This window comes from Idiotropiscis lumnitzeri, chromosome 19 (genome assembly GCF_059441095.1).
Source record: "Idiotropiscis lumnitzeri isolate Australia: NSW breed Sydney's pygmy pipehorse chromosome 19, RoL_Ilum_1.0, whole genome shotgun sequence".
NCBI classification, from domain to species: Eukaryota; Metazoa; Chordata; class Actinopteri; order Syngnathiformes; family Syngnathidae; genus Idiotropiscis; species Idiotropiscis lumnitzeri.
In genome coordinates, this window is record NC_142409.1 from 10,531,664 (window position 1) to 10,544,373 (window position 12,710).

The 12,710-nt window shown below is 41.9% G+C and overlaps 1 long non-coding RNA gene across 3 annotated transcripts in view; it reads right to left on the reverse strand.

Moving 5' to 3' along the window:
* The window catches only part of LOC148318476 (uncharacterized), an 86,829-nt gene extending 76,286 nt beyond the window's left edge, over window positions 1–10,543 (reverse strand). For all 3 annotated transcript variants that reach the window (XR_015839952.1, XR_015839951.1, XR_015839953.1), the window contains exons 1-2: window positions 10,401–10,543; window positions 1,281–1,388 (exon numbers count right to left, since the gene is read on the reverse strand). This is a non-coding gene — a long non-coding RNA (uncharacterized LOC148318476). The remainder of the gene's footprint in view (window positions 1–1,280; window positions 1,389–10,400) is intronic.
* Window positions 10,544–12,710: the final 2,167 nt, after the last annotated feature.

A 12,710-nucleotide genomic window follows, 5' to 3' on the forward strand; every position in this document is an offset into this window, starting at 1 on the left:
AACAAAGCTGCCGTGTACAACCTCGGCCTCAAAATGGACGACATCAATTTAAACCCGCGGGGGGCCCCGCATTACGACTAATCAAGCGCCGCTCCTTTGTACCTTTCAAGAGACCATCCCCTTGTTTTTTCCGAGAGGGAGGGGGGGGGGGGTAAAGGGAAATATGATGCTTTATTTCTAATCATCGTAAATTACGGGCATCCATCAGGTGAGGCTCAAATTAAAACTCCCGCCTTGACAAAGGAACGGCAACGCTTGGCCTGTGAATCAGTGTGATTTAAAGCCAAAGAGTTACGGTACACTTTAGGTCATTGGGGAGAAACGGAGGAATTAAGAGCCAAACATAGTCGCGCTTAAGCAGAGCCAGAATAAAGTATAAAACTAAATGAAAATAATGATACAAGATTTCGACGTAGCACATTGTTCCTTTGATAGATGTGCCTAAAGAACATAAAAGTCATCCCCCCCTCCTCCCCAAAAAAAAATACAGAACCTCGGGGATCGCAACCCGACTGACTTTGCATTAACACGCCGGCCAAGTCAAATCTAATAAAGTAAAAGCAATCCAATTTGGATTTTTTTTTTTTTTTTTTTAATTTATTTTCTTTGAAGGTAGTATTATTCTAACCTTAAGTGAAAGCGCCGTCGTCCTTGCCGAGGTCCCGTCGTGTCGGGTCACAGATTTAAAACCACGGAGTCAAACGAGCCGACGCTGTAAAAGGGCTGAAAAACTAAAAGCCACTTTATTGTTGTCAACTAGTGTAATTGATCAAATTATCAGTTGAAGTGCACCCGCTTAACGTGGAAAAAATATAGAAAATGATTAAAGGCAGCGGTCGTGAAACGCGAGCGGGCGAGCACAATGGAATTCCTCCAGTTCATCAAATAAATGTGGCAATTAACTAAGTGAGGGCTAAAGTGGTCAAAGGGGCAGAGAAAAAAATATATACAATAAAAGTGACCACAGCAGAATTATTATTCAGAAAGAAGAAGTGTGGGCAGAAAGAAAAGTTCAACACGCCTTTTTTTTTTAGCAATTTAATTGAGTGAGGCCTTTATGTGTCTGGTTTGAGTTTCAGAAACAATTAAGTGGGCAAAAAATATTTTACATTTTAAGGGCTGAACCTCATCGAGTATTTAACCGATTAATCGAATTGATGTTGTACTGATTTTTTTTTTTTTTTTTTTTGTCAGACGCTACTGTAGTATCTGTGACAAGGCCAGGCTGGTGAGTGACGTGGGTGTCATCAAATGAAAACGTAGCATTTATCACAACTCACCTGTTTTCCGACTTCGGTCACATGACTTTTTCAACACCAGCCCGAAGACACTTTGACGTCAATTTCAGTCAACAGCAGAAGGCGGACCAGGTCAAAATGTCAGCATACCTGAAATGAACGAAAAACGGAGGGATTCATTTCTATTCCGTTAAAGGCAAAATTCATCTTTAGACGATTGTCATGACAACAGGAGAGAAATGATTACGATTCCGGAGGACGAGTGGGCCCGAAGGGAAGTCGAACAAGCCGTTTTGATGGCAAATATTTTCATCACTTCGAGGAAGAAGTGTGGCGATACCCCGGGTCGGTTTTGCACTTGGTCCAATAGGGACAGCAGCAGCTCTCCCTGCTCAGATTAGCGTTACATCGAGCAGATGGCGCCTCCATTTTGAACTTTTGCACTGGTGCAAAAAAAGCACGAGTGAGTCGGGCCTGTTTTGTTCTTCTTCTTCTTCTTCTTCTTCCGAGCGGCGCTGACAGAAGCTGCGCATCAGTTGAAGGGGATGTGTGAAAAAGCGTTCAGGACGCAAACACGACGGCAAGGGAAGAAGTGGCGAACGGTGCGGAGGACGAACATGCTGCTCGCTCACATGCTCGGCAAAGTCATCCGGCAAACTGCGGCGTGCACGCGGTCATTGTATTCAAAACGGCGGCGGAAAAAAAGCTTGGAACTTCAGCTACTGAGACAAACTGTATATACATAAATGCGGGGGGAAAGCGGGAAAAACTATTTAATGAATAGGAAAAAAAAACTGTTTAGCACTGTTAAAGACAACAAACTGTAATTTGGCAGTCATTTTTTTACTTACCACTAGAGGGAGCCCACATACTCTAAGAATATTTGCATGACTATTATGCTGCCCCTAGTGGCCAAGGCTGGCACAGGAGAAGGAGCAGCACATTGAATTGCAGCATGAAACCATGATGGATAAACTGTAAATATTTATTTTTTATTTATATATATTTAATATTCTATTAATCATCTTTTCTTTTAATAAAGTACAATATAACACCGTGCCGTTTGTTCTTATTACAAAACAAAAACTTGCAGCATGACACAACGCTAACCAACAATTTGGTTTCGTGGGCCATGTAAAGCAATGTGGCGGACCACATGCGGCCCCTGGGCCTCGAGTTTAACACCGGTGCTCACCAAACTGAGATGTGACAAGCGTCCAAAAATGCAATGTCCCCTCGCCAGCCCACCACCCACTCCCATTAGTATCATCATGTTCGCAACGTCCCCCCTCTGCTCGAGCGGCCTGTCCTGGCAGCCGCCCTCGCCCACGTCACCACAATCGAAGCCGTTTCACGGTTCGGGCGGCTCGGTCAGACGGAAACAAAAAAAAAAAAATATGGAGATGAGGCGGCGGCGTTTGACTGACAAAGTGACTTTTTTTGGAAGGGGCTCGTGCCCATTCCAGTCAGAGTTTATTGAAGGTGATTTTGATCTCCTCGATGAGGACGCCGCCATCTGTCACCTTGATTGCATGGCGGCCTCTCCGGGGGGAGCGCCGTGGCTCCTGATCGTTTACAGATTGCGCTGCTTGCGCCTCCATAAGGGCCACATGCGCCGGGCCAGATGGTGAGCATACACGCTTATTATGAGTCTTTATCTCTGTGCAGGAAGGAGTGGAACCATTAGGCCTCCCTCAGGAACCCCCCCCCCCCACACACACAGTCCTCACTGCAGCCGTGCTGTTCTTCTGCAAATACACTTCACACACTCCAAAAAAAAAAAGCAAACACACACATGGAGTCAGGGCATGTGATGGCTGTGTTAAAGCATCTGCGCACACACACACACACACACACACACACACACACACACACACACACACACACACACACACACACACTCCAACACCTGTTCGTAATGCTGGATAGTGTTAGGTGAGGATGGGGGTCATGTAAGAGGCCACGTTTGACATACAACGGTGCTTCTTGAACTTTTTAAATTGAATTCCAATTCTTTTTCATGCATCATTGTTAGAATTAGTCCGAGCAAACGGTTTGTGCTTGTTGGAATTCAATTGAGTGATTCTTCACTCGCCACTAGAGGGAGCCACACTTGGAGATTCACAGTAAGAGGACGCGGAATATTTTTATCAATATTTTTCTACACGTCGTTCCACTGCCGTCAGGGTTCCAATGTTTATTTATTTATTTGAAAATAAGTGCACGCGTGTAACGAGACTGGCATGGAGTCTGTTGTCCCAATCCTTGACATATGCCCCTCATGACCAGGAGGGCTGCAACATCAGCGCCAATTTGTCACGCTCCTTCGCCACCTCACCGAGATTTTTTTATTTTTTATTACGCTGGGCATAATGGGATGCCTTGATGAGAAAACACTCGGTGAGGTAATATCGCACTTGATTGGAGATTAATAGAGATTCTTTTAATGCATGAGGCTTAACTGGCCTTTCTCGGAATTATCTTTTAGTGCATGTAAATTTTTTTTTTTTTTTTTTAACAATCACTGCATCTTCATTCTCCTTGCTTGCGTTTGGTGACCCCCGCGGGCCAGGAACTGCACGTTTGAAGACAACAGCAGGCCGGCTAGCTATCAGCATGTGGACCCCCTCCCCTCAGAAATGACATACAGTACGCCAGCCTGTGGTCATAAGTCAGCTCTGGGCAATGCATAAAAAAAAATAAAATAAAAAATAAATAAAATTAAAAAAATAAAAAGATTTTGATTCAAGTGAAAATTGCCCCCCCCAATCAACTACACGATTTTCGTTGCAAAATGTTCTGAACGGATCAATAATGATGTCCATTGTTTTTAATTCTAGCCTCATCACAGGAAAGGAAGCTGCCCCAGATTCTCCACACCAGCAGGCACGATGACATCACCCAAAGATGAAGGTCATGAAGGCCTTGGGGGTGAGCTCTACTGGGCAGAAATCTAAAAGCAGGTCCAAGTGGTACCACAGGCCGGTTCCAAGAACGACGACGTCGGAGTGAAAAATCACAGCATTTACATTAAAAGCTCAGTGGGCAAACGCAGCCCGCAGCGTGATCCTATGGAGACTTATTTTTGTGCGGGAATCACTTCCCAACAAAAACATGGACAGAGAGTTGGAGAATATGCCAATAAAGGTCATGAAAGATGTCTAAAAAAAAAATAAAATAAAAAAAAATCTGCAACCGGGCGAATCGGCGGGTGCTGAACTACTTTGCAGTTTTTGCTCATGTCTCGACCAACAACATTTTTCTGGCCTTGACTGCAATTCAGTGCCAGGTAGAAAAACTTTATGGGCGTGGAAAGCTTTACACCATCCATAGAAAGTGATCCAACTGTCAGTCAGCAAGCGCAAAAGCTCGATTCAGCTAATGCTTTCACGAGCGATAAAAGATTGACCCGTCCCGACTTCAAGTAAAAGTCCAGCAGGTAGACTTTTGCGTATTCGAGATGTTTCGAGAAAAAAAATGAATTGATCAAAACGTTGCAACGAGAGCTCCCTCGTAAGTTTTGTTAGCCAAACTCGAACTTGGGACAACGGGAGCGGAGTTATTTGCCTCCTTTTTGTTTGCCTTGGCTTGGGCACGGAGAGCACATACGCACACTCTCAGCCTTTTTCACCCTTCTGCATCAATCTGTTCCCAAGCTGTTTCCACATTTGGGCCCAGTTTGCCAGGCTTATTCCTTGGCAGAGGCGCCGAGGGGTGGGGGGGGAGGATGATTACTGCAAGTCTGCGTCCACCTTTTAGACGCGACTCCAAAGCCAGGCTGAAAAGTACGCCATTACGCATGTAATCCTTCTTTCATATCCAAAATGTTTCTCGCCATAAATGATGGTCGCGGTGCAAATATCGAGACAGCTGTGGCCCATTAAAAAGTGTTATGCTTGCTGATTTGCGCGCGCGTCCCGTCGTCGCACGGCGCCAAGTCCGGCGCCGGCAATTAGACCAGATGAAATGTTTAATTGCGACTTCATTTCCATCCGATTTATCTGTCAGCCGGCCCGTCGTTTGTCCTTAACGAATCGAATTAGGCGGCCGGAGATGTTTGCTAACATGATAGACAGGCGCTGGGAAATTCGCCGGAGGGTTGCGACATCAGTTTTTACGTATTAAATATATTTTGAAATAATTTTTCTCTCTTTTTTATTTATTTATTAATTTTTTTAATAGTTTGATGCAATGTTATATATTAATTACTGGAAAGTGGCAGCGTCATTTCCGCTTCAATGCTGAGTTAGATATTGAATAATTTGTTTTGCCTATGCAGAACACGTCAAAAACCGCCACTATGCTAGCACCGTGTATGAACCACGGTCGCGTGGAGCACATGCGACGAACGTCGACAGATGGACGACGCAAAAGCCGGGAGAAAAGTCAAGATGGAAGAGAGGGGGGGGGGGGGAGAGACAAAAAGGTGTCCACGCCGACTGCGTGAAACGGCGCCGTCCTGCCAAAGCACGCGAGGGCCGCGTCGAGGGGGGGGGGGGGGCGCTGGTGGCTGAGGGAGCAGACGGAGAGGACCACTTATCGACCGCGACTGCAAAGCACGCCGATGATTATGCTAATGCTCCATATAAAGATCAGCAAGATGCTCGTTACGGCTTGCGTGTGAAGGAGCTCGTTCGCCGTGATGGATCATCATTTGCGCTAATGTCGCAACCTTACTTATGCGGAAGAAGATTTGCAAAACATCAAACCCCCCCCAAAATATGAAATGTTTATTGAAATTGCTCAATTATTAGTATTGTTTTAATATATTCAAATGTTAGGTTAGGTAAATTAAATATACTGAAGACAAAAAGAGCAGTGAAAAAAGTGTCATGAAAAAAAAAAATTGTAAACTTGATTTTCAAATATTTTTTTAATTATTAAATTTTATCCCAGTTATAATGCCCCACCATAAAGCATTTTTTTCTGCATTTAATAATCCCTCAAATTTCACGTTACGTTTCCGTAAATCTTTTACATGTTGTAAAAATTGTCATTATTTTTCTCATACCTTTTTTTTTTCCATTGCATAGTATTCTGACTGTTCAGTAACACATTTTTCATAATATACTTTGGAATAATATTTTTAATTTGAATACATTTTTAATTACATTTTTCAAATTTAATTTAAATACATATTTCCTTGCAAAATACATGTTTAATTTTTTGTAATATTTAAATTTTGCACTAAAATACTGCATGTTAACCAAGGACGCCCTCTAGTGGTTGATGAAAGAATCACTGCCTACATACAGTTCAGTTGTCTTCAACTTGGAAGTTGAACATCTTAACATTTAATCTTGAACAACGACAGTTATTAGGTACATTTAAATGTAATCATAAGTTGAGCATTTTGCATATTTATGACATCGTCCAGAGAGAAGTCCGACGAGGGAATTGTTGGCGATTGTCACACATGCGCGTCCACTTATTCAGCAGCATGCGCGCCACTAAACATCATTACAAAGGACCACCACAGGAAATGAGATGTGCGGGGCAAGGCTCCAGAAGCAAAAGCGCCGCCGCCGCCGCCGCCCCCCCTCCTAATCACCGCCGCCAACTGTCACCCCGGCTCGACGAGGATTTTGCCCCGCAAACTCGCCGAGTGGCTCTGCAGCGGTCGGACATCCTGCCGAACATGTGGCACCCGTGATAATTACGGCAGAATTAACACAGGGCGGCTTTATGGGCCTTCTGCCGCCGCCAAGTGGATGCCAGACACGCGCACACGCACGCACACACACGGGGCCAGTGTTTGAGCAGCACTCGGAGGCCAGGCGACAACAACTGTTCCTTCTCCACAAGAGGAGCATGTCGACCCAGACGAAGCCAAGTGACTCATTTTGTTTTAGTTGGCTTTTTAGAATCATGTGGGAAAAAAATAGCACTTAACATCGTGGTCCATAAAGTAGTTTTCTAATGTTTGGAGGCTTTTATAATATTTTTCCTAACTTGTAATATTTTTTTCATTGAGAATATGCAATAAGAAAAGTTTTATACCGTTTTGTAAAAAAAAAAATGCATATATAACATTCTAAATTTATTTCAGAATTTAGTGGTATAAGATTTATTAATTATGAAAAAAATATTTTTACATTTAATTAATTCAAATTATATTTTCATAGAAATTGTCTCCCAATTTTATAATTAACTCATTCACTACTAGCCGAGTTAAAAAAAAAAAAAAAAAAAAAAAACTTATTTAGCCGTCAATGGTAGTAAATTAATTTTCAAACTTGTATTGTATATGCAGTTTTTTTTTTCTATTTCTGGCCAGCACCAAGCATTCTGATGTGTGTTAAGAAGGTTTCACAAAGTTCCCCGACCTAAAAGAGTTTTTGGACCAACTTGAAAATGTTTTTTGCCATCAAAGTCAACGTCATCAATGCTAACCTTTGAAATGCGTCAACGCACAGAGAACATCACTCACGACCACGCCGCCGCTCTGTCGTCCTTGATTTTTCTCGTTTGATCAAAAAAAAAAAAAACAACAGCAAAGAAACAAAATCACAAGCCTTGGCGAGCCGCGTTTGTATGTGAAGCATCCCGCTGAAAGTTGATTTTGGTGGAGAATTATCAAATGGCTAATGACAGATGTTTGCGTCCCCCGCCCCCTTGGTACGCTTTGATTGGGAGAGGCGGGATAGAGCGTCGGTGTGTGACAAACAGATGCTCATAACTCAGTTCAGTGAAGAGCATTACTTTCCAATGAAGGCCTGGATGCGGGCCAATCGGCATCGGCTGCACGCAGGAAGGCAAGGAAGAGACCGACAAGAACCAGGAACAACACAAACGATACCAGTTGGCGATATCATCTCAGTAAGCATCCGCAATGTGTTCTGAAATTCATGATACCATGGCAATATTTCACAAATTGACGATACAGTAAAACATTGTGGCTACATTAAGTTGAGATATCATCAACGTGCCATTCATGACACCCCGTGAATATGATAAACAAAATATCATCAATAATGCTCGTAAACATGTATGATACCTTGATACCATATAAGCTACATCACAAAGTCTATGATATCATCACAATACATGGAAAATCATTGATATCTAAATTCTGAATCCAATTATATCGTCACAATATCAACGATACATTAAAAAAAAAAAACAATATAGCACATTTATGATATCGCAACATTCTTAGAGAGATGCGTATGATATCGTGATACCATCCATTAAGCACCCTAATATTTATCACACTACAAGCTACAAAATAAAAAAATAAAAAATAAAAAAATCTTTACGCGTCAATGAAACAAAGGATTTTTTGGGGGGGTATTTTGTATAAAATTTACATGCATCACAGTTTGATATCACAATATCATCTATAATACGTCCTGTTGTCTGATATTACGATACGTCCCAATATCAACGATACCTGACAAAATCTTTGCTGATGAATGATTGTGATTGTCAACAAAGAGGCAGGAAGCTTTGTGTCGTTCCTTAATTACCGGTGAAAATTGTCAACATTCTGCCTAATTTCTTTGTCAATAATGCATGAATCGTAATGGCAAAAAGGGAGGCGGCACGCATCTTTCTTCAAGCGCGGGTAGAGTTGGCGCGCGAGAGAGAGAAAGAGACAAGCCAACACGGAGCCGTCGTAAAAGGAAGCCGTCGGTGCGAGCGCAGACGCGATTTCACGGCTGGCGACTCGTTCGCGAGTTGAGCTGTCTTGGGCTCAAATGATTCAATTAGGCCAGCTGTCCCTGTTTGTTCATGGCTCAACTGGCCGCGAGATTACCTTTCGCCGGGCGCATATACGCGCCTCCGACGCCACCGCACCGATACAAAAACAAAACACACACGGAAAAAGAAGCAAAGAAGGCGGAAATAACCGTGTTAGCCACTTAAGCACTAAATGCGTGCATCCTTTACTCGGATTCGACAGTCGCTTGTCACCTTTTCCCGTTAGTAATTAACACCAATTTTTTTTTTTTCGAGGGTCAAAAAAACTCAATAATCGTACCTTTGTCTCATTCAAGTCAAGCCAAATCCTTGTATGCTCAAAAATAATGCCACGTGAGCACCACAAAACATTACAATATCCAAGACCTCATGATACCTTAAACGATATCATCTACAGTAAAGTCACAAGCAATGATAACATCACATCATATCACTTACGATATGTCATCACAAAACCATTTGCGATAAATCGCAGGGTCTATATCACCAACATGCGTAGGACACATTGCCATTTTGATGATAACGTCATGATATCGACATTATGATATCATGATACCAAGTATGCCAAATCCCGATATTTGTGAGAATAAGTCACAATACCCTTTGTTATAAATTATACATGATATTGATGTGATATCACGATGCCTATAATAAAACAAAGGATTTAAAAAAAGAAAAAAAAAAAAAATCACAAAAGCCTTCCTTCTAATTTTTTTTCCACCTTCCCCATACAAGGTAGTTAACACCAAGAGTCATTAGGGCTGATGTCTTCTTCTTCGTCTTCTTTTAATGTAGTTAGCGCCAAGTAACCTCATCAGACGTCGTTAGCGTAATTGTCAGTCTGGAGAAGGTGATGGCTCAAAATGGCCAATTAAAAGCTCATTAGCCGCGTTAGCATCTGCTCTCGTTTTTTTTTTTTTTTGTTCTGATGTATGATTTTGTTCACCTTCCAGTCCAGTTTGTTGGGAATTCTGGAGAACATCTAGTAGCAAGATAAAGCGTCTCGTTTTTTTTTCTTTAAAGATAATTACAACGTTGTGTGTCGACAGATCTCGGTCATGGTGAGGGTGCAGCAGGAAGGGAGGACGCGGTCTTTGTTTCGGAGCTGTCAAAACTCTCAGCGGGCTTGACGCTCATCATAGTGATTGAGAGAACAATGCGTCGTTGCTAAACTGGCGTTCACGGGCCGCCTAGCGCACCGACGACTCTGCGCCTTTGCCTTCGTTAAAGCGATTGTTGTCATTTGCGCTAGTCAAAGTTGCATTTTTTTGCTTTTTTCTATTTTTTTTTATTTTTTAAATTGAGGAGAAAAATGGTCACACGTCACAGAACCAATTTATTTTATAAATGCTCCCAAAAAAAATCCAGCGTAGTTTAAAATATGCAAAGCACTCAAAAATAGTTCAAGACATTTCTGGAATAGGAAAGTAAACAAATTGGCGATTCGAAAGTACTCACAAGTGGTTCCTTCCCGAATTTCTTCCTGATCTTAGCTGAGTTATCCCATGCAAAGTTGAGGCCTCAATGCTGCTCTTGAATCCACAAAGTCCTTCTTTTCCGCACAGGTGCCCTTAATCAATTATCAAATCACTGGCGGCAGCTGCTCTGAACCAAAAAGGAGGGGCAGCAAACAAATGTTTATGATGCAATGTCTTTTATGATACACACACAAGATCCCTATCGCGATACCATTTAAAATACAATCACTAAATTATGATATTTAATTCCATCTAAAATACAACCGATGCAATCTCAGATATTTTACAGTGTCATGTCGTCATCACGATACATGGAGAATCAATGTCGACGATATCGTCACAATACCTTTTACACGCTAGATCAAGATATCAATGACGAAATAACCCTGCATCTTTATGAAATTATTTGATACATGACGATATCAATGATACCAGCCACGATTATTCGCAATGTCGATATGATAATCATGGAGAACATGTGCATGCCTTATAATAATATCTACGATATGTCACGATATCACTCCGATACAATATATGTATGAATATCACGTTTGTATTATACTTTTATCTACAATGCCATTTTTTACATGCATCTGTGATACATTGCATTGTCTATGATATCATCACTCTAAAACTGTGATACATTGTATATGATATCAAAACACATACATACTGCATGCGACATCTCCAGTACGGCGGGTCTTGGTTATATAAATCGTGCAGTCGGTGAAAGTGCAAAATCCCGTCTTCACGCCTGCGATGTGTTCAGGTGCGTGCGAGGGTCTTTGTGGTTATCGCTATGTCAACGTGGCAGGATTGTAAAACAGCCTTCTTCATGGCCTCCATGATGTCATCATTATGAGGAATCGGATGTGAATGGACGCTTCAGTGTGTAATAATGGACATTCATTTTCCATCCAGAGTGACTGCCGGGCTTAATGGTGCTTCCCAGTCAGGCTCGTGTGCAATGTTCAGGCCCATTTCCTTTGCACTCGCGCTGCAGCGAGGGAATGAAGAGGAGGGGGGGGGGGGGGGGGGCTTGACCCCCGATGAGCTGCCTGCTTTGCTCAGGTGGCACCGAAGCCACACAAAACGCTTGTGCACATTGAAGGAAGGCACTGACAGGTCCCTCCAAACGCCCCTCGGGGCTTTTCTGTGCAGGCCCTCGCACATCGTGGCAATGACTCGAGCGCTGTCAACACTGCGTGGCCGAGGTTGAAGGAGAAGGGAGAAGAATAGTAGCTCACCATTAATCAGCATCCAAAAGTGATGCCAAGACATTCAAAATAAAGGAAAAAAAAATGTTACATTATCCTTGATTTTTTTTTATTTATTTTTTTATACATACATTTAAGCTTTTATAGAAATCATTGCACTCCAAATTAACATTCGCTACCATTGACGGATATGGACGTCAAAAAGTATTAATTATTAATTAACAGAATATATAACAATTAAAATGCAACAACTCATCAAATTTAATTTAATAAAACAAATCAACTTACATGTTCATCATTTGGAGATTGCAGCATTCATCATCAATTGTCAGGAAATGACTTGGATTGCAACACGATAATCTTCGCTAAAATATTGAGCCACCCACACAAAGTCATAACCAAATGAATGGTTCTTAAAAGTATTAAACGATGACAAATAAAACGTTTGTATAATATAAGGTGTTGAAAACTATTACAAAGAACAACTTAACGCCAAGAAAAAAAACGCTTTACCAAATGCACATATTGGCGGTGAAAAAAAAAAAAATTCCGACGAAGCAATCAGTGCATGTGCATCATCATCATCATCATGAAAGATTAAAAAAATAAGTTTAGAAATCAGAAGACGTGAGGGTGGGGGCGAACGTGCGCGCGCGTGTGTGTGTGTGTGGTCACGAAGCGTTGGCGGGAAGTGATCATTACTTTAATTGATGATAATGCTTTTAATGATTGAACATTTTGTCTAATTGATGGTGATTGATTGCACATTAGCGCACAAGGAAAGTGAATCAGGGAGCTAATCAGGGAGACGACAGCGCGGGTCAACGCCATCGTGGGATGGAAACACACACACACACACAGTAAGGTGGGGGGGGGGGCAGCAGATGGGAGAGGAGTGCGAAAAAACTGCGAAAAAAGTCATAAGAAGAAAATGTGCACATTAAATATTACTTTGAGACTTTTTTTTTCTTGTCATATTTACTTGGGACCAAAAATGATTCTGATTTAAATGCAGCTGTGCTGAATTTTTATTTTTTTCTAAACAACCAAAAAAATGCGTATTTTTTTTTTCA